Genomic DNA, 25,668 nt, shown 5'->3' on the forward strand with positions numbered 1-25,668 from the left:
GACATCCCTTCTGAAGCCCATGAATCAAAACACAATTTCAACTTTCAAGTCTTATGATTTGATAAATACATTTTGTAGGGCTATAGCTGCCATAGCTAGTGATATCTCTGATAGATATGGGAAAAGCAAATTGAAAGCTTTCTAGAAAGGATTCACACCATTCCAGATGCCATTATGCGGCATGTAATTCGTGAGGGGAGGTCTGAGAATTCTAAATTTAAATCCAGCCCTTGAGGTCATTGCAGAGGTACATTTATCAAGGTAGGATGAAAGAAATTTTACTTTGCTAGCTTGACTTATAACTGATAAATATACAGACATGTGATATGAAGACTTCCATTTGTCCTCTTGCCTCCAAATCTTAGGATTAGCCTGTCCTTAAGAGCTCCTTTCTTTTGGCCTCATGTTATTCAGACCAGAAAATGGCATTTAGGAAGTACCTCTGTCTCTCTCTAAGCAACGCAGCAATTGGGCTGATGAAGGCAAGGACCAGCACCTGGTCGTGCTTGCACTAAAAGGAGTTACCTTTTCATCTGTAAGAGCTTGTAAAGCACGAAACTAGTGGGTTAGAGAGGGTGAGGGGAGGGCAGACTTGGCTCTAGCTCTACAAAGATGTTAATAAAGCCAGAAGGAGGGACATAACAGAGCGGAGCTAAAGGTTTACTACTTAATATATGCCTTTAACTGAACAAAATTACTCACTTTGGCATATAATCTACTAGAACATTCTAAATGGAAACCTTACACATCATCTATTCCAATACTTCTGGGCTTTTTCAATCAGCAAAATCAAAAAAATTGTCAAAGGAAAACCACGTGAAATACCAATAGTAAAGCAGCTAAATGTGATAAACAGGTTCCTCAAACCACTTAAATCTTTATTGATTTTTGGGAAATACTTCACTATCTATAGATAGCCCTAAAGTTCTTCCTGATATTAAAAATCACTTACCTAGTAATGATAGGTAGCAGTAGTTGAGGTCTGCCCAACAGGGAAAAAGAAATATCCCCTTTTCTGCTAATAGCCCTGCCTCCAGCTCAGGCTATGTGGTTTGGATGGAACAGGACTCCATACCTCCCACCTTCATTAATAGAGGTCACATGACCTATGCCTGGCCAATCAGCACATTTCATCCCCAGCCTGATTGGTTCCGAGATAGAGCAGAGTAGGGCCAATCAGAGCTACTCCCAAGACCCACTGCAGTGACAGAGAGAATGTGGTCTCTTCTCTGTTCCATCTTCTAAGCAGACAGGCAGAGGGAGACAGAGACTGAGTTCTAATCACATGTGGGCGGAAGCCCCTGGATCCATCCATTCATGAAGCCAAAGCTACCCTGGGCTTCTCATTTACATGAACCAATATAATTCTCTTCTCTACTTAGGCCAATTTAGTTGTTTTTTTGTCATCTGTCAATAAGAGAGTCCTGACTGGTCCAACCCACACATTTCATACATGAAGATATTAAAACCCAGAGAAGGAAGGAGCACTGCCCAAGGCCACCAGATCCCAGCTGGAACCAGGACTAGGACCTAGCTCACTGCACCAACAATCACTTTTGCATTTTTGTAACTTCTCTGTGTTATTTTTTATTTTCTAAAGCTTACTACGACTTTTGCATGGGGATAAGAATTCTATTTGAGGAAGAAACAGTGGAAAGAAATTTCCAGTAACTCAGCCAAAGGAGGCCAGAGGCCAGCCTGTGCTCAGGGAAAGGCTAGCTTTTCATAAAGGTGGAATGTTTCAGTGTCGTCTGACAGTCTGGGAAGACTGTAGGTATGAATCAATCTCTTCTGCCTTCTCTGCTGCCTGGAAATTTACCAACACATTTCTTCTAGATTAAGCATTGCCTTCTTCAGATTTTTCTTCACAAATTCAATTCTTTGGGCAGTAGTGACATCCTATACTCGTAACTCTATGGGAAACAGTGGCCAACCCCTTTCTCCCAGACCACAGGACCGCAGGAAAGCCTGAGATCTAATGTTCTGGGGGATAGGAAGTGCAGCAATGGGTGTTCACAAAGCCCCAGTGGAGAAGGCAAAGATGCCACAAGAAAAGAGAGAACTTCTCTGAGTACCTGAGTGAATAGCAGATAGTCCCAAAGAAACAATGAGAAATGAACTGAGATAGACCTTGGTTCAAACCCTATTCTAGCCAATACCTTCTTGAATAATGCCAGGCAAGTTGTTTAACCTCTCTGAGCCTCAGTTTCCTCACCTGTGAAATTCTTGAAAGCACAAATACCTGTTTTGTCATGAGGATGAAATAAGCATGTGAAGCACCCAGTTGGTAGCAAGTGTTTAATGAATGAGTGCCCTTTGCTCAAAAGAACAAAACAACGATCTCCACTATAGTGAATCATTTCCAGAATTCTGACTCTTTTATTATATAACAGATGGTGAGTTTGGTGGGAAAGGAACTACCTCCCTGGGAAGATACCATCCATCCAGCAGAACCCTCAAAGGCTCCTCCAACTAGCCTCAGCTTTGCACATCCACTGGGCTGGCGATCTCCACCATTCCCACATATTATATCTGCACACACATCAAGCAGCAGGCCTTCCCTCCAGCCCCACAGGCAGCAGGGTTCCCAACCTCAAGCACAAGTGTCCTGTGACGCTGAGTGCAGACAGATGACATCCAAGGACCCGGAGGCACAGACAGGAGGGGACTTGGTAATGGTGATCTGGTAGCTTGAGGAACCAGGGCTCAGAGAGGTGACTGTCACCCTGCAAATGATAGCCTAGCAGGGGTTACAAAGCAGACCTATCTATCCCTACCCAGGATCCTTTTTCCTGGCCACATTGTCTGGGTGCCACTTTCAATACTTCAGAATCTGGAAAGGACTTTTGGTAGATAAAGCTGTTGAAATCAGAAGTAGGGATAGAGCTAGATCAAAAAAAGAAAAAAAAAAAAAAATTACCAAACAAGCTACCACTAGCTTCTTCCTTTCCAGGGCTCTTTCCTCTTCCTCATGAGCCCGCTGTTGAAGGAAAATACAGAAAAAATCTCCCAGGCTCAGGTATTAAGCAGCTCACATTTTACACCCTCCAAAGGAATTTGCATTTAAAAAGAAGAGCTAGGGTAGTGCTTAGGCCAAGGGACCATAATGGAGGGTTTCCAGGCACAGCCTCCTGCACCATTTCCCCATTTCTAACCAGGAACCAGTCAAGGGCTGAGCACTCTTCCAGGGAAGAGTAAGAAAGCAAGTGGGGAGGTGAATCAGGCAGTGGTTCTGCAGCTGAGACCGGGGCCTGAGCTGGGGGTGCAGGAATTGTAGCAGGTTCAAAGATATGTCACCAGAATAATGGAATGCCCTAGCCTCAGGCCAGGCTGACCTCCCAAAGTATGTGTTTGGGAGTTTGCAGCTGGAGCCTAACTGCTTGAAGGGAGCCAGGCCCACCCGGATGCAGGCGGGACAACAGCCCTTCCCACCAACTCCCCCACCCTACCTCATCCTTCTCACCCCCCAACCCCTACCCTCACCTCCCCCCCCCCACCACCCCTTGCCTCTAGGCCAAGAGCAGAGCAGTGTGCAGAAGTCACCCTTCTAGGGCTTTCAGGCAGCTGTGGAGGAGGCACCTGACCTGGGCTCAGGATGGCTGCAGGCATGGGACACCCAAAGCCGGCAGACCTAAATCCTAAGCCAGTAAGTGTGCAGGAGGTGTGGGGACCAGCCCCACAGACAGTGGGGAGGACAGATGGGATAGGAAAGATCATAGTACTCAGAGCGCCCTTGAGTGGAGAAGCTGGGAGAAGACCCAAGCCTCAATGGAGCCTAAGGCAGGACCTGCTCAGAATCACTGCTCCCAATGCCTCTCCTACCTCATCTTCTATTTGTCCACAAGATGAACCTCCATGAAGAATTTAATCACCCTAATGAGTAAAAAGGGATTACTGTCCTAGGAAATGTTTTGAATAGTTGGGTGCTGCAGAAAGCCATGTGGGTTTCTGGGCCAGCTGACCTCCCTGTGGAACAGAGACGTGCTGACAGAGGTGACCTCAGGAACCAAGGACTTACCCAGCCAGCCTAGGTGGGATGAAGTGGGCTGTGGAGCACATTACCCAACATGTAGCTCCATGGCTGCCCTCCCTGCCCAGGGTCCCTGTGGATCTTTGGTCATACCAACACCCCGAAGCTCTCCTCTGCCACAATGGCCACATGGTTACTTGCACCATACCCAGGAGGTGAGGAGGGGAACAGCTTCAGAGCCATCAGGGCCTGGCTGGGAGTGGGAGCCAGTTTGGGTCACAGCCTAAAGATGATGGCTCTGAGCTCCTGGTCTGGTTTCTCTCCCTTCCCTGGTGCCCCCAAGGTGCCTACCTGTCATTCAAAAGGTGAGGCTGCAGGGGTTCCCACTTCATGGGCAGAATAGGGGCTGACCTGAAGGCCCCCCTGTCTGAGGAGCACCTCAGCTATACCTGAAAGGTCAAGGCTCTCAGCCCCTCTCCCTAGGGTCCCTAGCAGAGCCCTCTTAGCCCCTCTCTGCCCTCCCGTAGCTCCCTTTGCCCCTTCTACCACATTGGACAAGAATTCAGGTTGTCCAAAGCCCCACAGCACACACACAAACACAGCTTCACACAAGAGCAAAGACAGACAGACATACAATACCATACTCACATATATTCCCTCACACACATAGGTCCCTTTCAATCACACACACACCTATTTCACACAAAACACACTCATACTAATACACACTCATGCAAACAAATGGTTGTACACTCTCTCACACATACACATAGAACATTCCCACCCACAGTTATTCAAATGCTTATACACTTATACAGAATCTCACATCTGAACACACACTCCCACAAGTATACACATTACACACATCAACTTTCACTCGTATTCACTCATGCATTCCCCCCCCTCCCTCCCTCCCCACCCTTCTTTCTCCCCCCCACCTTTCTTTCTCTCACCTGTTATTGTTCACCAAATGACCTCAGTGACTTTGCTGGGATAAGAGAGTGGTCATGAGGGCAGGAGCCACTAGCTCCTAGGTCCAATTCTGTAATGGCCCCTCCTCATGCCCTATCATGGTGCCTCCCCAGAAGTCCCTCCTGCAAAAGCACACAGTCTTTTGCTACCCCACTCAATAAGCCATGGTCATTTCTGACTCTCCCTAGTCACACCATTTTCCTTGCCTAAACACCCTTCCCATAGTGTCCCATCTATTCCATCCTATGGAACCTATAAGACCCCAACAAGTCCCTGACCTCAGTGAAGCACTGCTACCAGCACTGAGACACACAGGATGGAATAGTGGACACCCATGTAGGTATACCCTGAGCCCAGGGGTCCCTGCCTGTTTCCTGGGTATGAATCTTGTCTCACCCATGAGATAGCAAAAGGCTTAAGGCCCAAGAAAAGAACTGTGACCACCCCCACCTTTTGTAGTCCCAGAACATATACTGTAGAGCTGGACCCTCATCTCAGCTCTGCCCAGGGGTGCTGCACCAGACTCATCTAGGCCTTCCCAGTTGAAAGGCATCCACTTTTGGGTCAGACATACTCAGGTGCAAAACCAAGCTCCATTTCTAATTGCGTGACTTGGACAACCTCCTTAACATCTCTTGGCCTTAGTTTCCTCATCTGAAAAAATGAAAACAATAATCCTTCCTTCTTAGGTAGAAAATGATGGTGGATATAAAGTACCCTGCACAATGCCTGGCACATAGCAGGTGTTTGACCCAATGCAGTGCTCCTTTTCTCTTGCCCTTTTCATCTCCTTACACACAATCCAAGGGGATACCCATCAGGATGGAGTAGGCTGGAACAGGTTCAAGGGAAGCTAGAGGCACCTGGCTCCAGATCACATACCCTGACACAAGGCTGCATCTAGGTCTGTTCCCCGCATGTGGAGCCCCAGAATTCCAAGACATCTTTGATTAATAAGAAGCGGAAAGATAAGCCTCATAATAATTAATAAATCATTAGCAGCATTACTTTGCCTCAGATAAGCCCATTAATTGTTCCTATTTCCTTACAAAAACCCCAGGCCCAGGGGCCCCAGCAAGTTGATTTTATGAGAATTCCAAGTCCATGAAAAAAGCAGAGCCCTGGTAGGGTGAACAGCATCTACCTGCGGGGGTGCTTGAAAGAATGTATGCCTGACCCACACCTCTGTCCTTCAGGAGAGCAGGCCATGAGTCCGCTCAGGACCAGAACTCATGAAACAAGCTCCGGCAGAACTCCCTCTAGGGAACTCAAGGACTCGTAACACAGAGCTGCAAATGAGTTTCCTGGAAATTAATTGATGTTCCTGGCACCAACACCAATTGATTACCAGTGTTTGTTACAACCACCCTACAACAAAGCTACATTGACGTTTAGAGGAACAAAAGGTCCCAATTGATTCATAATGGCTGTCAGGTGCATGAGACAGGACATGGCAGCATAAAGGACATGCCTATCCATTCATTCATTCATTTGTTCATTAATTCATTCATCTTGCAAATGATTAGCATCAAATGCTATGCAAGGGGCTGGGGAGACCATGTAAAGCAAAAAGAGATAGTTCCTGTTTTCATGGAGCTTATATTTCTCTCTCTGATGTCCAGCTCCTTCTCAGGGGAGGAAATTACAACAGAGAGGAAACTTCCCAAGGCCATACTGAGAGTCAGTGGCAAAACTGGCCATAGCTCCTTCCCTGCCCTCTTGCCAGTCCCTCCTTTCCTCAAAGGATCAGCAAAGGGATCCCAGTTCCCCATTCCTGCTCAACACACACACACACACACACACACACACACACACAGTTCTGTCATCTTCTCATGTATCTTAACCCCAGACCCTGAAAATGGCAGCATATTCTCATTCATTTTAGAGAAATGCTTTTGAATACCTTTTGTGTACAGGAACACTGAATTGGGAAATACAAAAACTGCCTCCAAGAAGCTGGTTGACTAATTAGATTAAAAAGCTTCCTAAAAATATATTATTACTACTGATAATAATAATAAAACAAAACCCCCAGGAGGCATAAGTTATTAAAGTGATCTGAGTGATTAAAAAACATCCATGCAAGCTGAGAAATCCCAAAAGACTTTCTGAAGGAAGTGGCAGGTTAGAAAGAAATTGGAAAAAATGTTTGGAGACAGACTATGGAGAGCTTTCAAGGCACTGTTAGGAAGTTTGAATGTGTCATTTGGTTCCTCACTCATCCCCTCAAAAGTGTACTCAGAGGGCACCACTGGATAAACCAGGTGTATCTTTTTATAATATCAATATTACTTATAGATTTGAAAGTGAAAGGTTATTCATTAAAGATTCTTAAAATTTTTTGATATCCACACAAAAATAGTTAAAGATCTAAACATGGAAATAAATAAAATTATGAAGATACTAGTATAAAATATAGGACATGAGAAAGACGTTATAAGAAAAACTAAGATGCCCTAGAGATAAAAATCAAGTAGAACAATGGACTCATATTCCAGCCCTGCCCCAGTGGCACACAGCTCACATAGACCCAGGATTCACCCTCATCTCCATGGGGCTAAGATCCAGGCCCACTGTCATGGACCCAGGATACAGGCCAATGCCCATAGGCTCATGCTCCAGGACCAGTCCAGTTGAGGCCTGCACACAGATACAGGTGGCAGGCCTACCCCAATGGGCCCTGATGAAATGCCAGCCCAGCTCCTACAGATGCAGGACCAAACCTATCCCTGTGTACTCAAGTAGCAGGTCCTTCCTAGTACTAAGCTATCCTCCACAGACTCAGGCTACAGGTCTGCCACAGTGCCAGGCCAGCCCCTGTGAACTTGAACTGCACGCCCACCCCAAAGACCCATGCACCAGGCCCATGCACATAACCCAAGCCACAGGCCCTCTTCTACCAACCCAGGTACCAACCCATACTTCCTGACGACTCCAGTAGCAAGCCTGCCTGCAGACCCAACAGCTGGCTCACCCAGATTCTCTGATAAGCTGACTGTTAAAGGGCTTTCCCTGCTGGATCCAGTCTACAAAGGCTGGAAGGGATGCCCACATCTTCAAATATGCAGATACCAATGCAAGGCCATGAGGATCACAAACAACCAGAGAAACATAACACCACCAAAAGAATAAAATAAAACAACAGTAACTTACCTTTATGAAGTGGCTATCTAAACTGCCTGGTAAACAACTCAAAATAATTGTTTTATAGAATCTTAGTGAGCTACAAGAGAACAGAGACTGTCAACTAAATGGAACCAGGAAAACAACATATGAACCAAACGTGAAGTTCAACAAAGAGAAACCATAAAAAAGAACTGAACAGAAATTCTGGAGCTAAAGAACATAATGGCTGAACTGAAAAATTTAATCAAGAGCTTCAACAGCAGACTTAATTAAATAGAAGACCCAGTAAACTTGAATTTATGTCATTTGAAATGGCCAGTCAGAGGAAAAGAGTAAAGAAAGCCTGCAAGACTTATGAGATATCAAGCAAATCAATGTATACATTACAAGAATCCCAGAAAAAGGGAAGAAAGTTTATTTTAAAAAATAATAACAGAAAACTTCCCAAATCTGGAGAAGAAAATAACCAGATCCATGAAGCTCAAAGAACTCCAGATTGATTAAACATAAAGAGATCTTCACTGAGACATATTATAATCAAGTCGACAAAGAAAGAATTTTGAAGCAGCAAAAGAAAAGCAACTCATGATATACAAGGCAACCCCCATAAGGCCAAACCTTGCCCACCGGAAGACAGTGGGATGATATATTCAAAGTGCTGAAAGAAAAAAAAACCTGGCATTCAAGAATACTACACATGACAGACAAACAAGCTAAGGAAGTTCACCACCACTACACCTGCTTTATAAGAAACACTAAGGGGAGTTCTTCAAGTTAAAATGAAAAGGTATTAAGTAACAATATAAAAACATGAAAGTATAAAACTCACTATAAAGGTAAGAATACAGTCATATTCAAAATACTCTAATACTGTAATGGTAAATCACTTATAATTCTGACATAAAAATTAAGACAAAAATATTAAAAAACAATCACAGCACAATAATTTGTTAATGGCTATACAATATAAAAATATATGAATCATGACATCAATAACATAAAATGTGAAGAAGAAAGAAGTTAACGTGTAGAGTTTCTTACATAAAGTTATCAGCTTAAAATAAACTTTTATAACAATAAGATGTTTTATGTAAGCCTAATGGTAACCACAAAAAAAAACCTGTATTAAACACACAAAACATAAAGAAAAAGAAATTAAAGTATACCATTACAATAAAAAATCAAATCACAAAGGAAGAGAGGAAGAAAGGAATAAAGTTACTATAAAATAGTCCAAAAACAATTCACAGTTAACAAGATGACAATAGCAAGTCTTTACCTATCAATAATTACTTTAAATAGCAATCTTTACCTATCAATAATTACAATAAATTACTTTAAATAATTACTTTTAAATATATGTATATACATATATATACACTAAACTCATATATATAATAAACTTACATGTGTGTATATATATGAGTTTATTAAGTATTAATTCACACGATCACAAGGTCTCACAATAGGCCATCCGCAGGCTAGTGAGCAAGGAGAGCCAGTCCAAGTTTCAAAACTGAAAAACTTGGAGTCCCATGTTCAACAGCAGGAAGCATCCAGCCTAGGAGAAAGAGGTAGACTGGGAGGCTAGGCCAGTCTTTCTTTTTATATTTTTCTGCTTGCTTATATTCTAGCCATGCTGGCAGCTTATTAGATTGCAGCCCACCCAGATGAAGCGTAGGTCTGCCTTTCCCAGCCCACTGACTCAAATGCTAACCTCCTTTGGCAACACCCTCACAGACACACCCAGGATCAATACTTTGCATCATTCAATCCAATCAATTTGATCCTTAGTATTAACCATCACTACAAGATACAACTATAGGCTTGCTGCCTAAAAAGACTTACTTTAAGAACATACATAGATTGAAAGAGATGGAAAAAGATAGTCCATGCAAATGGTAACAAAAAGAGAGCAAAAGTGACTATATATGTATCAGATAAAATAGAATTTAAGCCAAAAACTGTCACAAAGACAAGAAGGCAATCATATAATAAAAGGGTCAATTGAGCAAAAGGATATAACAATGATAAATATATATGCACTCAAAATAGAAGCAGCTAATATATAAAACAAATATTAACAGAATTGAAGGGAGAAATAGACAGCAATACAACAATAATAGGGAATGTCAATGTCCTACTCTTTGCAATGAATAAATCATCCAGATAGAAAAATCAATAAAGAAAACATTGAACTTGAACTACACTACAGACCAAATAAACCTTACAGACATATACAAAAATTCGATTCAACAGCAGCACAATACACATTCTTTCCAAGTGCACATAAAATATTATCTAGAATGAATCATGTATTAGGCTACAAACAAGTCTTAACTAATTTAAGAAAATTGAAATCGTATTGAATATTTTTTCTGAGAGCAATAGAATAAAACTAGAAATCAATAACAGGAAGTCTTGGAAAAGTCCCAACCATGTAGAAATTAAACAGCATGCTCCCCAACAACCAACGGGTCAAAGAAATCAAAAGGAAAAATTAAAAATATCTTCAGTAAACAAAAATGGAAACACAACGTACCAAAACTTATGGGATGCAACAACGGTAGTCCTCAGAGAGAAGTTTATAGCAATAAATGCCTACATAACAATAAAAGAAAGAGCTCCAATAAACAACCTAATGTTGCATCCCCAGAGAAATAGGAAAAGAACAAAGTAAGCCCAAACTTAGCCGAAAAAAAAAGAAATAACAAAGATCAGAGCATAAATAAAATAGGGATTAGAAAATGATACAAAAAGACAACAAAATTACAAGTTAGTTTTTTGAAAAGATAAACAAAATGAACAAACCTTTAGCTAGACTAACAAAGAAAGAAATAGAGAAGAGTGAAATTGAATCAGAAATGAAAGATGAGACTCATAATCAATACCACAGAAATATAATCATAAGAGACTAATATGGACAATTATACATCAAAAATTGAACAACCCAGAAGAAACATAAATTCCTAGTAACATATAATCTACTAAAATTAATACAGAAAGAAATAGAAAATCTGAACAAATAACAGATTATGAGATTGAATCAGTAATAAAAGTCTACCATGAAAGAAAAGCCCAACACCTGATGGCTGCACTGCTAGATTCTACCAAATATTTAAAGAACTAATACCAATTATTCTCAAACTCTTACAAAAACTTAAATAGGAGGAATATTTCCAAACTCATTTTATAAGGTCAGCATTACCCTGATACCAAAAACAGACAAAGACACAAGAAGAGAAAATTACAGGCCAATATTCCTGATGAACATAGATGCAAAAACCCTCAACAAAATACTAGGAAACGAAACTCAACAGAACATTAAAAGGATCATTCAACATAATAAGCAAGTAGGATTTATCCTTGGGATGCAAAAGTACTTCAACATACATAAATCAATAAATGTCATACACCTTATTAACAAAATAAAAAACAAAAGTTACAAAATCATCTTAGATGCAGAAAAAGCATCTGATAAAATTCAACATCCATTCATGATAAAAACTCTCAACAAAATAGGTATAGAAGAAATGTACCTCAACATAAAAAGGCCATATATGACACGCCCACAGCGAATATACTCAATGTGAAAAGCTAGAAACTTTTCCTCTAAAATTAAGAACAAGACGAGGATAACCACTCCCACCACTGCTAATCAATGAAGCACTGAAAGTCTTAGCCAGAACAATTAAGCAAGAAAAAGAAATAAATTGTATCCAAATAAAAGGAGTGAAGTTATCTCTGTTTGCTGATAATATGATCTTACATATTTTTAAAAACCTAAAGACTTCAATGAAAAATTGTTAGAACTAAGAAACAAATTCAGTAAGGCTTTAGTTTACAAAGTCAAAAACAAAAATCAGTAGCATTTCTATACCTAACAATGAACTATCCCAAAAAAGAAATCAAGAGAACAATTCCATTTATAGTATTTCATTTTTTTCTTAATATCTCCTTCTTGAAATTAGTAATTTTTAAAAAACAGAAATAAATTTAACCAAAGATGTGAAAGATCTAACACTGAAAACTATAAAACATTGATAAAAAGAAATTGAAGATTATACAAACAAATGGAAAGCTATCCCATGATTATAGATTGGAAGAATTAATATTGTAAATCGGTCAATACTACATGTCAGTACTACCCAAAGCAAACTACAGATTCAATGCAATCTCTACCAAAATTCCAAAGATAGACCATGTGTGATAGCTTACACCTGTAATCCCAGCTCTCTGGGAGGCCAAGATGGACAGGTCACTTGAGGCCAGCAATTTAAGACCAGCCTGGGAAATATAATGAAATACATCTCACACACACACACACACACAAAGTAAAAAATAGCCAAGCTTGGTGGCATGCACCTATACTGTACTCCTAGCTACTGAGGAGGCTGAGGTGGGAGGATGATTTGAGCCCAAGAGGTCAAGGCTCCAGTAAACTATGATTGCATTCCAAAGTGAGAACCTGTCTCAAAACAAAAATCCAATGGCATTTTTCACAGAAATGGAAAATATAATTCTAAAATTCATATGGAACCACAAAATAGCCAAAGCAATCTTGAACAAGAAGAACAAAGCTGAAGGCATCACTCTACCTGATTTCAAAATATACTAGTAATCAAAGTTATAGTAATCAAAAACTAGTAATCAAAGTTATAGTAATCAAAACAACATGATACTGGCATTAAAAATGACATATAAACCAATGGAACAGAATAGAGAATGTAGAAATAAATCAACACACTTATGGCCAGTTGATCTTAGACAAAGGTGTCAGAAGTACACAATGGGGAAAGAACAGTCTCTTTAATATATGATGCTGGGAAAACTGGATATCCACATGAAGAAAAATGAAAGTAGACCCTTATCTCACACGATATCTTTTAAATCCACTTAAAATGAGTTAAATAGTTAAACATAATACCTGAGACATAGAATGAAGAGACAACCTACAGAATGGGAGAAAATATTTGCAAACAATACATCTGATAATGGGCTAATATGCAAAATATTAGAAATTCCTCCAACTCAGTAGCAAAACAAAATAAATAAGTACATAATCTGATTTAAAAATAAGCAGAGAATCCAAATAGACATTTTTCTAAAGAATACATACAAATGTCCAACAGATATATGAAGAAATGTTCAACATCACTACTCATTGGGGAAACTAAAACCACGATGAGATATTACCTCACACCTGTTAAAATGTCTATTATCAAGAAGACGAAAGATAACAAATATTGGCAAGGATGTGGTGAAAAGGTACACTCTGCAAACTGCTGGTGGGAATATAAATTCCCACCAGACCCAACAGTCTGGGTATGTATTCAAAGGAAATGCAATCAGTTTCTTGAACAGATGTCTACATTCCCATACTCACTGTAACACTTCACAATAGCTAAGATATGGAAGCAACCTAGGTGTCCATCAATGGATGAATGAATGAAGAAAATGTGGCAAGTATACACAATGGGACATTTTTTGCTTTTTTTTTTTAACTTTTAATTCCATGAGATTATCAATGGGCTATTACTCAACCTTAAAATATAAGGATATTCTGTCATTTGCAACAACATGGGTGAATCTTGAGGACATTATAACTGAAATGAGCCAGACGCAGAAAGACAAATACTGCATTTCACTTATATGTGGAAACTAAAAAAGTCATCAAAGCAGAGAACAGAATGGCATTACCAGAAGCTAGTGGGGAAGGGAAAATGGGGATATGTTGGTCAAAGAGTACAAAGTTTCAGCTATGCAGGATGAGTAAGTTCTGGAGAGCTATTGGACAGCATGGTAACTATAGTTAATGATGCTGTATTATAGTATTGAAATTTACTAAGAGAATAAACCTTCAATGTTCTTATCACATACACAAGAAAAGGTAACTGCATGAGGTGATGGATATGTAATTGGTGTGACTGTATAATAATTTCACAGTGTATCTAAACATGTTGTATACCTTCAATATATACCAATTTTATTCATTAATTATACCTCAGTAAAGCTAAGGAAAACAAATAAAACTAGGAAAAAATATTAATGATTCTTTATACTTCACTGCATTTTCCAAATTTTTTGTTACAACCATGTATTGCTCTTTTATTTAGAATAAAGCAATAATATCAGTGTAAATGAAAAAGACAAGTATATATGTCTACTTTAAAATTTTTTAATTCTCCAGCACATCAAAAACAGAATATCAAATAAGGAAAATGTTGGTAATATATACCATAAACAAAGGAAAACATCTCTAAAATATGAAGAGTTTCCAACAAAAAGACAATCAGCAAGCAGTCCACAGAAAAAAACACAAATAGCTAATAAACCAGGATTTCTGAGCTTGTGCACCACCTCCATCATCATCGCCATCAGCCCCCTCTAGCCAGTTATAACAATCAAAAAAAAGTGTCCAGGTATTGTCAAATGTCCCCCGGGTATAAAATCATCCCCTGCTGAAAACCACTACTAATAAACATATGAAAATATATTCAGCCTTCTAAATGAATAGGCAAATTAAAATAACAAAATGTCATTTTCTTTTATCAGATTGAGAAGATTTTTTTAAATGGATGGTAACTACAGATGGCAAGAGTTTGGGTAAAAGAATGCTCTCATTCTTTGCTCATGGAGACATAAATAAATACAATTTTAGAAGACAATCCAGTGGCATCCATTCACTTTTTAAATGTGTAAGCCCATTGACTCAGCAATTTCAATTTCACTCTGCTCCACAAAACAATGCACAAAAGTACACAAGGACATATATACAAAGTATGTTCAATAGGGGATTTTTTTGTAATAGTGGAAAGTTGAAAATAAGTGTAAATGAATAAAGGAGTAATTAAATTATGGTACATTGATATAAATGAGACAATAAAAAGAATTGTCCAAGATGTATTGCTGAGTTTAAAAAAAAAGGAAACTGCAAAATAATATCATCCTATATTTATTTTTAAGTTAAAAATGATATATTTTGATGTGTTTGTATATGCCATTAAAAAAACTGAAAGAGATTGGGAGGCCAAGGCCGGTGGATCACGAGGTCAAGAGATCGAGACCATCCTGGTCAACAAGGTGAAACCCTGTCTCTACTAAAAATACAAAAATTAGCTGGGCATGGTGGTGCGCGCCTGTAGTCCCAGCTACTCAGGAGGCTGAGGCAGGAGAACTGCTTGAACCCAGAAGGTGGAGGTTGCAGTGAGCCAAGATCGTGCCATTGCACTCTAGTCTGGGTAACAACAGCGAAACTCCGTCTCAAGAAAAAAAAAAAAAAAAAAACTGGAAGAGAAAGAAAAATTGGAAAAATAAAAAGCAAGTTGTTAATAGTTCTTAATCCTAGGGAGTGGAATGGGAGGGTGGTGGGAGTAAGAGTAGTGAGTAATTTTAAATTTTCCATTTATACAGTTTTGTATTGTTTAAGCTTTAACAGTGAGATTATCTTTATCATTTTGAACCTGTGTTTTAAGCAAATTCCAAAATAAAGTTCATATTATACATGTATATGTACATATATATAAAGTATATATATATATATATATATTCATGTTATATATGCAAGTAAAATCACTAAAATCCCACTGATTTCTGTTGATCTGTGTCATTTTTTCCACAGATTAGACAACAAAGTGGTATGTGCATCTACACGTGGAACAATTCCATTCTCTCAGTTATGGGGAAAGCAGACGCCTTCTAAAGCAAACAAGCGTGCAACTGCAGCAAAAACAAATCTGGCCAGTGTGTCAGCCACAGGCTTGGGCTGGGCTGGGCAGGGCAGGGCATATGTTTTCTCAGCAATTCCCTGAAATGATCTGAAAAGGAGTCTGCCAACTTAGAAACCAGTTTTATTTTCACTTTTACTACATAAAAACCCATGGGCCTCCCAGATCTCTTCAGCTGCTTGCTATTGTTGCCCCGATCACATGCTGTGTTTACAAATCACTGGGCACTTTTCCACTTTCCACCACAGCAAACTGTTCTCAAACACTAAGAAACCAGAAGGTCTGGGGTTTTCAGTTATTTTTAATTTCCTTTTTTACAGTATAGTAATTTTAACATTATGTTTTCAACTCGGAACATGGATTGGTGGTTAAGAATAGGCTGTCTGGGCCGGGCGCGGTGGCTCAAGCCTGTAATCCCAGCACTTTGGGAGGCCGAGGCGGGTGGATCACGAGGTCAACAGATCGAGACCATCTTGGTCAACATGGTGAAACCCCGTCTCTACTAAAATTACAAAAAATTAGCTGGACATGGTGGCACGTGCCTGTAATCCCAGCTACTCGGGAGGCTGAGGCAGGAGAATTGCCTGAACCCAGGAGGTGGAGGTTGCAGTGAGCCGAGATGGCGCCATTGCACTCCAGCCTGGGTAACAAGAGCGAAACTCCGTCTCAAAAAAAAAAAAAAAAAAAAAAAAAAGAATAGGCTGTCTGAAGTGCAAGTCTGTAACCAGTGAAAATATGAAGCTATTGAGGCAAATTCAGAGGAGCAGTGAGCCACGGGGACTGTGACAGATGTGTTGTTGACTTGGAGGTCCACCATGTGACCATAACAGCTACAAGAGCCAGAGCTCTGCGCAAACCACATCTGGTAAACTGGTAGTGAGCAGCCCCCTCTAAAACACCATAAAGTGAGCTGAGGTGGCTTTTATTTTAGTGTAGATACAGGTGAGCATACAAAATAATGGTATAAACCATCTCTACCACAGTGACATTGAAAAAGTAAAGTATGCAATTTCAAAGAAAAAAAATCACAAAATAATTTGACAACATAAAATAGAGAAGACTCAATTAAGGGCAATAAAATGAAAAACTAAATCAAAGTAAATGAAGTTTTCCTGGGCTGGGTGCGGTGGTTCATGGCTGTAATCCCAACATTTTGGGAGGCCGAGGCAGGAAGAAACTTGAGCCCAGGAGTTCAAAATCACCCTGGACAACATTGCAAAACCCTGTCTCTAAAAAAAAAAAAAAAAAAAAAAAATTAGCCATACATAATGGCACTCACCTGTAGTCCCGACTACTTGGGAGGCTGAGGTGGGAGAATCATTTGAGCCTGGGAGATAGAGGCTGCAGTGAGCCAACATCCTACCACTGCACTCCAGCCCAGGTGGCAGGGTAAGACCCTGTCTCAGAAAAGAAGAAGAAGAAAAGAAAAATTCTCCTAAAGGTTTCAGTCTATTTCAGAAATGTTTCAGAAGTTGGAGCTTGAATAGAAAAAATGAAGTGGGTGAGGAGCTTCACGGTAGATAAGACCACATCTCTATTTGCATCAAAAGAGACCACTGAACTGGAAAAAGTGCCCTCAGTGAGCTGCACTGCTGACCAGTGTGCTTTAGTGGGTTAAAAAGACAGACTTAAGAACTGAGGAGAGATCATGGTTATGAAAACACACATATTAATGATTTGGCCCTTCTACCAGTCTTTGTTCACCATAACTCTAGTGTCTACGAAGTCATGTCAATTTATAAAGTGGTTGTTGGTAAAACAACAGGTGAAGATATTTTCACAAGATGTGTAAATCTGAAAAGATCAGCATCAACTGGGAAGAAGTGGTGCAGACTCCCAGCACAGGTGAGCCAAATCTGTGATGGGAAAAATGGCAGAAAACGTGAACCACCGTTTGTACACAGTGACATTCCTGGAACCTGCCACACACATGAAGCATACCTCACCGTGAAAGATCTGCTCTTGAGTTCTAAGTGGTAAACTTTTAATTGAAATTTAGTATAGAAAACTTAGCAGTTTGAACACTTGTCACTTAGGGCCAGTTTTTAACAATATGAGAAGTTGTTCTGAAAACTTGCTCTACCACACAGATGTGTGCTATCTTAATAAGACGATGCTGCTCTAGGTTTTCAAACTCGGGACTGATGTAGAGGAAAATATCTTTTTTTTCCACCAACACAGTATTCCACGGAAAATATCAACAGTGCTATGACTAAGAACAGAAGACTCATTAAGGTGAATAAAGTCATTTTCCACCAAAATGTCATGAGTGGCTCACAGAGATGTTTTGTTTAGAATATTTTTGTCAAGGCTCAATACTCTTAATCAACAACCGCAAGGCAAAGTGAGAAATGATTTTACTGCCATGATTGCTGCCATAAAAATGCTGTTAGGAAGCTGGATGAAGAGAGTTGATCAGGGGAACTAAGTATACATAATTGAAGCTCTTGGTTCATTTGCATGTGTCAGTTATCTTCCATAAGCTGATGTTTCCACAACTGTTAGAATTTTTTTGCAACTGCATTTTATCCATTAACCAATGGAGAATATAAAAATTGTTTTTTCTTTCCTGATGGTAATAATTTAAGGGTTTTTAAAAATACTTTTGATACAATTCCATTCATTGTTGATGCTTTCCTTCTTTCTGATCTGAATCATCTGAGGCATTTCCTGCCTTAGACCTGGAATCCACTGTTCTATCAGTGAGTCTTTTTCCTCAAGACTGAGTCTTGGTCTGTTGGCTGGCTGGAGTGCAGCGGCATGATCATAGTTCACTGCAGCATCGACCTCCCAGGCTTAAGCAATCCTCCAGCCTCAACCTCCTAAGTAACTGGGACTACACGTACACACCACCACACCAGGCTATTTTTTGTGGTTTTTGTAGAGACAGGATCTCACCATGTTTCCCAGGCTGGTCTTGAACCCCTAGGCTCAAGAAATCCACCTGCCTCAGCCTCCCAAAGTGCTGTGATTACAGGCCAAGGTGTGCCTGGCTTGCTTTGTTTCTTGACCTATATGGATCACTATCTGCTGAGTATCGCCAGAGGATTTCTCCTACCAACGCTATCATATTTTTTTGCCTTCAGTGTAGCTCATATATGACTATGTCATTGCTCTGATTTGCTTTTTTTAATTGCAACTTTAAAAATTCTCTTTAGGGGCCGGGCGCGGTGGCTCACGCCTGTAATCCCAGCACTTTGGGAGGCCGAGGTGGGTGGATCACGAGGTCAAGAGATCGAGACCATCCTGGTCAACATGGTGAAACCCCATCTCTACTAAAAATACAAAAAATAGCTGGGCATGGTGGCACACGCCTGTAGTCCCAGCTACTCGGGAGGCTGAGGCAGGAGAATTGCCTGAACCCAGGAGGCGGAGGTTGAGGTGAGCCAAGATCGCACCATTGCACTCCAGCCTGGGTAACAAGAGCGAAACTCCATCTCAAAAAAAAAAAAAAAAAAAGAAAAAAATTCTTTTTAGAAGATTCTTTTCAGAGCTCATAATCGTGGTGCTTGAGAGTGATGCTTGGTGATACAGGTTTAATCATTGTTTCTGAACCTTTTTTGGAGGACAGAGCTAGGAAATTCTTCTTTTTAAGATAAAATAAATTGAGCCCTTATTAGTACTTCCTATTCAAATTTAGAACTAGACAGGTTAACCTCACTTTTTCTTTTGCCCATATATCTCCTTTCTCCCATGCTCAAACTCATGGTTCCAAAAAGCACCAATACTATATAACTACTTATCTGCTTTATCCTACTATGGCACATGCAAAAGTTTTAAATTTGCAATACTAATAATGCCGACAATAATATAACAAATGAAAATAGTGTAGGCTCTTCTTTAGTTCCTTTTGTCTATAGGGTATATTCTACTAGGGACATAGAGTCAAATTATCACATTTTGGGAATAGCTGGCAACGGCTCATCTCTGTGTGGTTATGCCACCAACTCAAAACTCCTAATTCCCAAATAAGAACAACATGAGCCATGAAATAACAAAGCATCAAATACATTAAAGTATCTGAGATCATAAAGATACAAAAGAATTCATTGGTCAACTTTGGAGGATGCTAGGAACCAACTCATTATTCTGAAAATTGGTAATCAAGCATTTATCTTGCCTTATCTATGCAAACTATACCTCAGAATAGCCAAACAGTTAATATGAGGAAGTTTCTTTTTATGGAAATATTCCAGCTCATAAATGTGGAGGGAGCAATAAAATTGGAAAATCAGCATTTTGCAGCCTCTAATGAAATAACAGATCTAGTGTATGAGCAATGGCTTCAACAATACAAAGAGGAAGAGACACACATTTCACTGGACTTACACGGCACCTCTTATAATTAATGATCCCCAAAATCTGAACCTGAATCTGATCAAGACTTTAGATCTAACTACCAAATTACAGAAAATACTGGGGACAAAAGAGCACGTCAACCACCACCACTGGTGTGCAAGCAGCAAAACCCAGAGTGTTTGAATCACCACAGAATTATCTAGTTTCTGCAAAAAATAAATTGCAAGGGAAGAGGAGAAAGAAAGGGGGTATGTACAGATTTGAAATAGATATATCCACCAATCATAATATGCAGGTCCCATTTGGATCTGGTTTTCTCTGTAGAGGCACTGAAACACACTGTGTGTGTGTGTGTGTGTGTGTGTGTGTATGTTTTACAATTTTTAAATGTGCAACAACTGTATTGAAACATTGTGAACCATGGACCCTCACCTCCACCCTCATCCCACATCAAATTTTTCTACCCTCTTCCCCTATTTCCCACTCCTAATCAGCACAAAGTCCAAGAAGAAACGGTGTGTATGCTATAAAAACGCACTCCCCTTCATCAAAATTGCCTCCTAATCCCTCCTGTGTGCAAACTCTGGAGCTGCTGCCATTCACCGGGGAAACTGTCACAGCGTTTTCAGGACTTATGGTCACTGCCAGGAAACTCCCTGCCTTTGCTCATGCTCTGCTCCCAGCCTGGAATGCCTTCACTCCTACCTGTTTGAACCATCTCAGCTCAAGTCTGTTTCTTCCAGAAGCCACCTCTGAGCACTCAGCATCAGCCATCTCTCCTTCCAGCTCCTCAGTCCTCATCTTTCGTTCTAGTACCTATGAAAGGAAAATAAATCTCAGGACCCCAGTATCACTAAGCCAAGGGAAAAGTCAAGTTGAAAACTATGTCAGGCAAACCTGCCTCCAATTTTATTCATAAATAAGATACCTACAGAGATAAGAAGTTACATACCTCCCTCACAATTTGCCCACAAGGAAATTCCTTGTGGACAAAGGACAAAGAGAACTCAAAGTCATCCCTCTGAGGCTCACCCAAGACAAATGCATATCTGAGTGCTTCCTCTGCCCTACTGTTTATGTGAAAACGAGACTCACTGAGCCAGACTAAATTGCATTTTCAGTGGAAGGCTGATCAAGGCCTCAGAAAAATATAACCTTTTGTTTCTTATCTACTTATGACCTGGAACCCATCCTTCCTGCCCCCCACCTCAAGTTGTTTAGCCTTACCAGACTGAATCAAGGTACATCTTACACATATAGATTGATGTCTCGTGCCTCCCTAAAATGTATGAAAGCAAGCTGTGCCCTGACCACCTTAGGCACATGTCATCAGGATCTCCTGAAGCTGTCATGAGCACCTCCTTAATCTTGGCAAAATAAACTTTCTAAATTGATTGAGATCTGTCTCAGATACCGTTTAGTTTACGCTCAGATTTGCTGCCTTGTGATCTTCTCTTCCAGTCTTCTGAGAAATTCTGGTCTCCCAGAGGCACAGGCCCCAGAGCTCCTCTTCTCACTAACTCAGCAATTCATCATAGCCGAACACAGGAGGATTTCTGTAACTATCAGTGAGTACTGGCAGGTGAGGCCATTTAACACTTTTTTTTCTCTTTTGCATCACTGAGACATTTGGACTTGAAAGCCTCTAGATCCAGACAGAATAGCTGAGCCTTTTTACACAGAGATAGAGGGAGAATCAAGTCTCTACAGAAGCCAACAGGTGGCAAAGGGGCATATGAGCTTGACTCCTCTCCCACATGCCCTTCATTTGTTCATGGGCATTCTGGAAGCTGGTTAGGAACAGACTACTGAATGGCATTTCCCCGAGGAAAAACATTAACATTAGGGTGAGTTCATGAGCTAAACCAGGAACCAAGGACAAGAAATCCATGACCAATAATGAGCTGGAGAGAAGCAGACAAAACAACCACAGGCACATAAAATAGCAGAAATTACACTCACTGTGGAGTCTCAAACTCATAGCGATGATGGGGAAAGCCACTGAGGAGGGGGTGAGACTAAAAGTAGTCCTGTAAGAAGGGGACTGTCCACAATGTGGGAGCTCTGGGAGTAGAAGTGGCCTGAGAGAGGGAAGTTTAAGACAAACACGACGAAAGCCAGCTTCCCACAGGTAGGAAAAACATGGGAGCTGGTGAAGGGGCTTTGGTGTGAAGCAGGCCTAAAACGTCCCATCCCCACCACTCACTAGCTGTGCGACTTCAGGGAAGCAGCTTCTCTTCCATGAATTCCAGGTTCCTCGTTGGTTGAAAGTAGGTAATAACTCCTAGCAGGAAGCTGTAAGGATTTGATGACTGGCGTCTCAAATTTAACATGTCCAATGTAGCCCTAAACCCGTGGTTTCCATTGTCTTTTCATCTTAGTTAATGGCATCTTCATTCTTTCACTTGTTCAGGCCCAAACCCTTGGAATTATTCAACCCTGTGGGCTCTCTTCTAAACCCATCCATACTGTAACCACTTTTCTCATCACCTCCATCACTCTGCACTGGGCCAAGCACCAAGCCTTCTCACCTGGATCACTACAGAGGGCCCCCTATCAGGTGTCCCCACTTCCACCATTGACTACTACAGTGTGAATCCCCGTAGCAGCCCATAATCCCATTGACCACGCCTCCCTGCTCACTCCCCCTCCCGCATTTCCATCTCAGAGTAAAACTCAAAGCCTGACCCTTGATATACACGCGGCCCATGCTAGCCTAGACATGATTTGCTTCCACTTTCTCTCCTGCCAGCCTTGTTGCTCTTCCTAGATCATGTCTGCTGCTCTCCTAAGCTGGAGTTGAAAATCAGCGGAGTACATTGCGATGAAAAGGTCCAAGGGATTTGGGCGTAGCACAAAACATGTCTGCTACCCTCAGGGAACAGGGGAAGAAAATCCAGGTGCATGGCCCTGCCAGAGCTGGACGCTTTTGAGCACCCTTCCTGCCTTTTCTCAACCCATCTAACATGAAAGCCCACCTGAGGAACTTCCCAGGAAGCCCCCGTGACCTCTTCAGTCCTCCCAAAGCCATGGCCCTATCTTCTCTCCAGGAAAACCTTCACTGTTCTGTCATCTGGAGTTCAAATAAGCCATAATTCCCAATCCCTTTGTATTTTGTGGCCCCATCCATTCTATCCTCCAGACTTCTGCTGAAGTGCATTTTCCAACGTACTTTGGAATTTTTTGACTCACTTTCCAGCTCAATTAAGATATTTTTTCCAAGTAGCTGCTAAATATATTTTAAATTATCTTTTTAAGTAGATTCATTTATCCTATCTCTTTTTTTTGTACCTACTGTATGCCAAATACCTTCTAGCCACCTTGGAGCAAGACATGCTTCAAAGTGAAGAAGACAAGCCGTGTGAACATGAGAAAATTACTTGTTTTCTCTGCCTTGGTTGTCTTACGGCTAAGATAGTCATATCTCCACCAAGGATCTGATCCACCACAGTCCTTAGTGGAATAGGAGGCAGAATTAAATTAATTAATTTAATGTGCATAAAGTCTTTGCGGATAGGGTGGTCATCCTTCTGAGCACACGGTAGTACTCAGCAAAATTATGCTGGTTGTTTGATTTAATTCTGCAGTTAGCATTTAGTATTATGTGCTGCTTGGCACCTTAGTTAAACCTGTGGAGGACACAGAGATAACTTAGACTCTGTCTCACCTTCAAAATACTGACAGTTCAGTGGGGAAGACAGAAGCACAGGCAAGTCTATATAATGCCTGTTAGAATGGGCTTTAATCGAGGGATGAACCAACACCACTGGTGCTCAGGGAAGGAATCACTTTGCCTGCAGAAGTCAGCTGGGCTTCCTCAAGGGATACGACAATTGAGCTGGGCCTGGAAAAGCAAACCCACTTGCCTCTCACTCTCTCCCAAGTGAAAAGTACCGACAAAGGCAGTGCAGTGTGCCCCAGCGTGGCAGATGTGGGGAGCCATGAACAGAATGGTGGTGGGCAGAGAGTGAAGAGGAACAGAGTGGGGCTGAGACTTCACTCTGGATCACAGAGGGCCTGGGGGCAGGCTAAGGAATTTGTAAAGTTTAAAGCTATTGGAGCACCCTGGAGAGGTTCATGCTGGAGCCATTCCCAAGGATAGGTAATGTTATGTGATAGTTAAGACCACAAACTCTGGCACAGGACACATTTGCATTCAAATCTTAATTCTTGCCATCTACAAGCTGTTAGAACACGGAAGAGTTACTCTAGACTTTAATTACTTCATCTGTAAAATGGGTATAATAATAGTACTTACCTCAAAGGGTTAAACTTTGAGGCTTAAGCAAGTTAATTCTTATAAAGCATTTAGAACTGTGCCTGGCCCGTAGTAAGCACTCAAATGTTAGCATTAGCATCAGCATTATCACTCCTTTAATTACCTGAATTTCCTCCTTGACTGCCCATCCATGAGGGTAGAAAACCTGTTCATCTTTCTTGTCCCATGATCCCAGTATCTAGAAAAGGACCTAGCATATAGTAGGTGTTCAATTAATGTTCACTGAATGAAACAAATGGCAGACTGGATGGGCTGGTCCTCTTGAGGCTTCTCAAGCCTCTGGAGACCCCAAAGGCAGCCAATAACCTGCTTTCCTGCCTGAATGCTAGGAAGCAGGCTCAGCTGGGGGCTCGCTCAAGGGTCCAGGGTCACCCACTCATCCTCCACAGACTTTCTCAGCTGCAGACTTATCCTCATCAGGATCTGCCTACCCCAGGACACAGCCACAAAGCCTTAACCTGTGCCTTCGAAGTCTGCCCCTCATCACCTTGATGGGCCGTCCTGTTGCCACCTCTCCTCAGCCAGGGGTCTAGAAACAGGCCATTCCTAGGGAACTTCTGCTTTCCATCCTCTGGTATTGAAAGAACCTAACGATTCTCAGTCCCTTGCAGTCAGGTCCCCTCCAGACCCTCCTCCCTGCCACTGCCCATGTGAGCCTTCCACATTCAGATCTTCTCAGGTCGCTTCTGTGCTTAAAACCCAGCCCTGCTGTCTCTTGTCCTCCAGATGAAGTCAAAACAGTTTAACACAGCTACTTACCAAACCCTACACCATTAGCCCCAGACCATGTTCTCAACCTCACCCTCCAGCTGCATCATTGCCCTGAGACCCTTCTCACTTTGCCCATCAATGTTCAGATCCCCAAATGCTTTGGTTTTTATGTCTGCCTAGAGCTCCCTTCTCCCTTTGTGCCCTGAGAAAACTCCTCTGCATCCCATAAGACCTGCTTCAATTACAGTTTACTCCATGGCATCCCTCCCCAGGCACCCTGTTATGGCTTAATAAAGTTGTTTTATAACTGCTTACAATTATATTTCCATTTCTATCTCAACCATGGGACTGAGAGTCTTTGAAGGGAAGGCTGCAGCTGTCTGGTTTGGGTTGGTTGGTTGGTTTTTTAATTCTTAGTGCCCAGTTCAGAATATGGGTCACAATAGTCACTTAGGAAGTGTTTGCTGGTTGGTTGGTTGATCCATTGGCAGAATGAATGAATGAATGAATAACAAGCTCTCTGTACCCCTGTGATCCTGGCATGTAGTAGGGGTGCAGTGAATGTTTCTTGTGTGAATTCATAG

The 25,668-nt window shown here is 41.1% G+C and overlaps 1 long non-coding RNA gene across 1 annotated transcript in view; it reads right to left on the reverse strand.

The window, feature by feature from the left end:
* Positions 1 to 25,668, reverse strand: part of LOC144580022 (uncharacterized) — a 203,286-nt gene that overhangs the window by 71,296 nt on the left and 106,322 nt on the right. Inside the window, exon 2 of the long non-coding RNA XR_013528901.1 lies at positions 20,800 to 20,910. This is a non-coding gene — a long non-coding RNA (uncharacterized LOC144580022). The remainder of the gene's footprint in view (positions 1 to 20,799; positions 20,911 to 25,668) is intronic.

The sequence above is a fragment of the Callithrix jacchus genome, chromosome 17, assembly GCF_049354715.1.
Source record: "Callithrix jacchus isolate 240 chromosome 17, calJac240_pri, whole genome shotgun sequence".
NCBI lineage: Eukaryota > Metazoa > Chordata > Mammalia > Primates > Cebidae > Callithrix > Callithrix jacchus.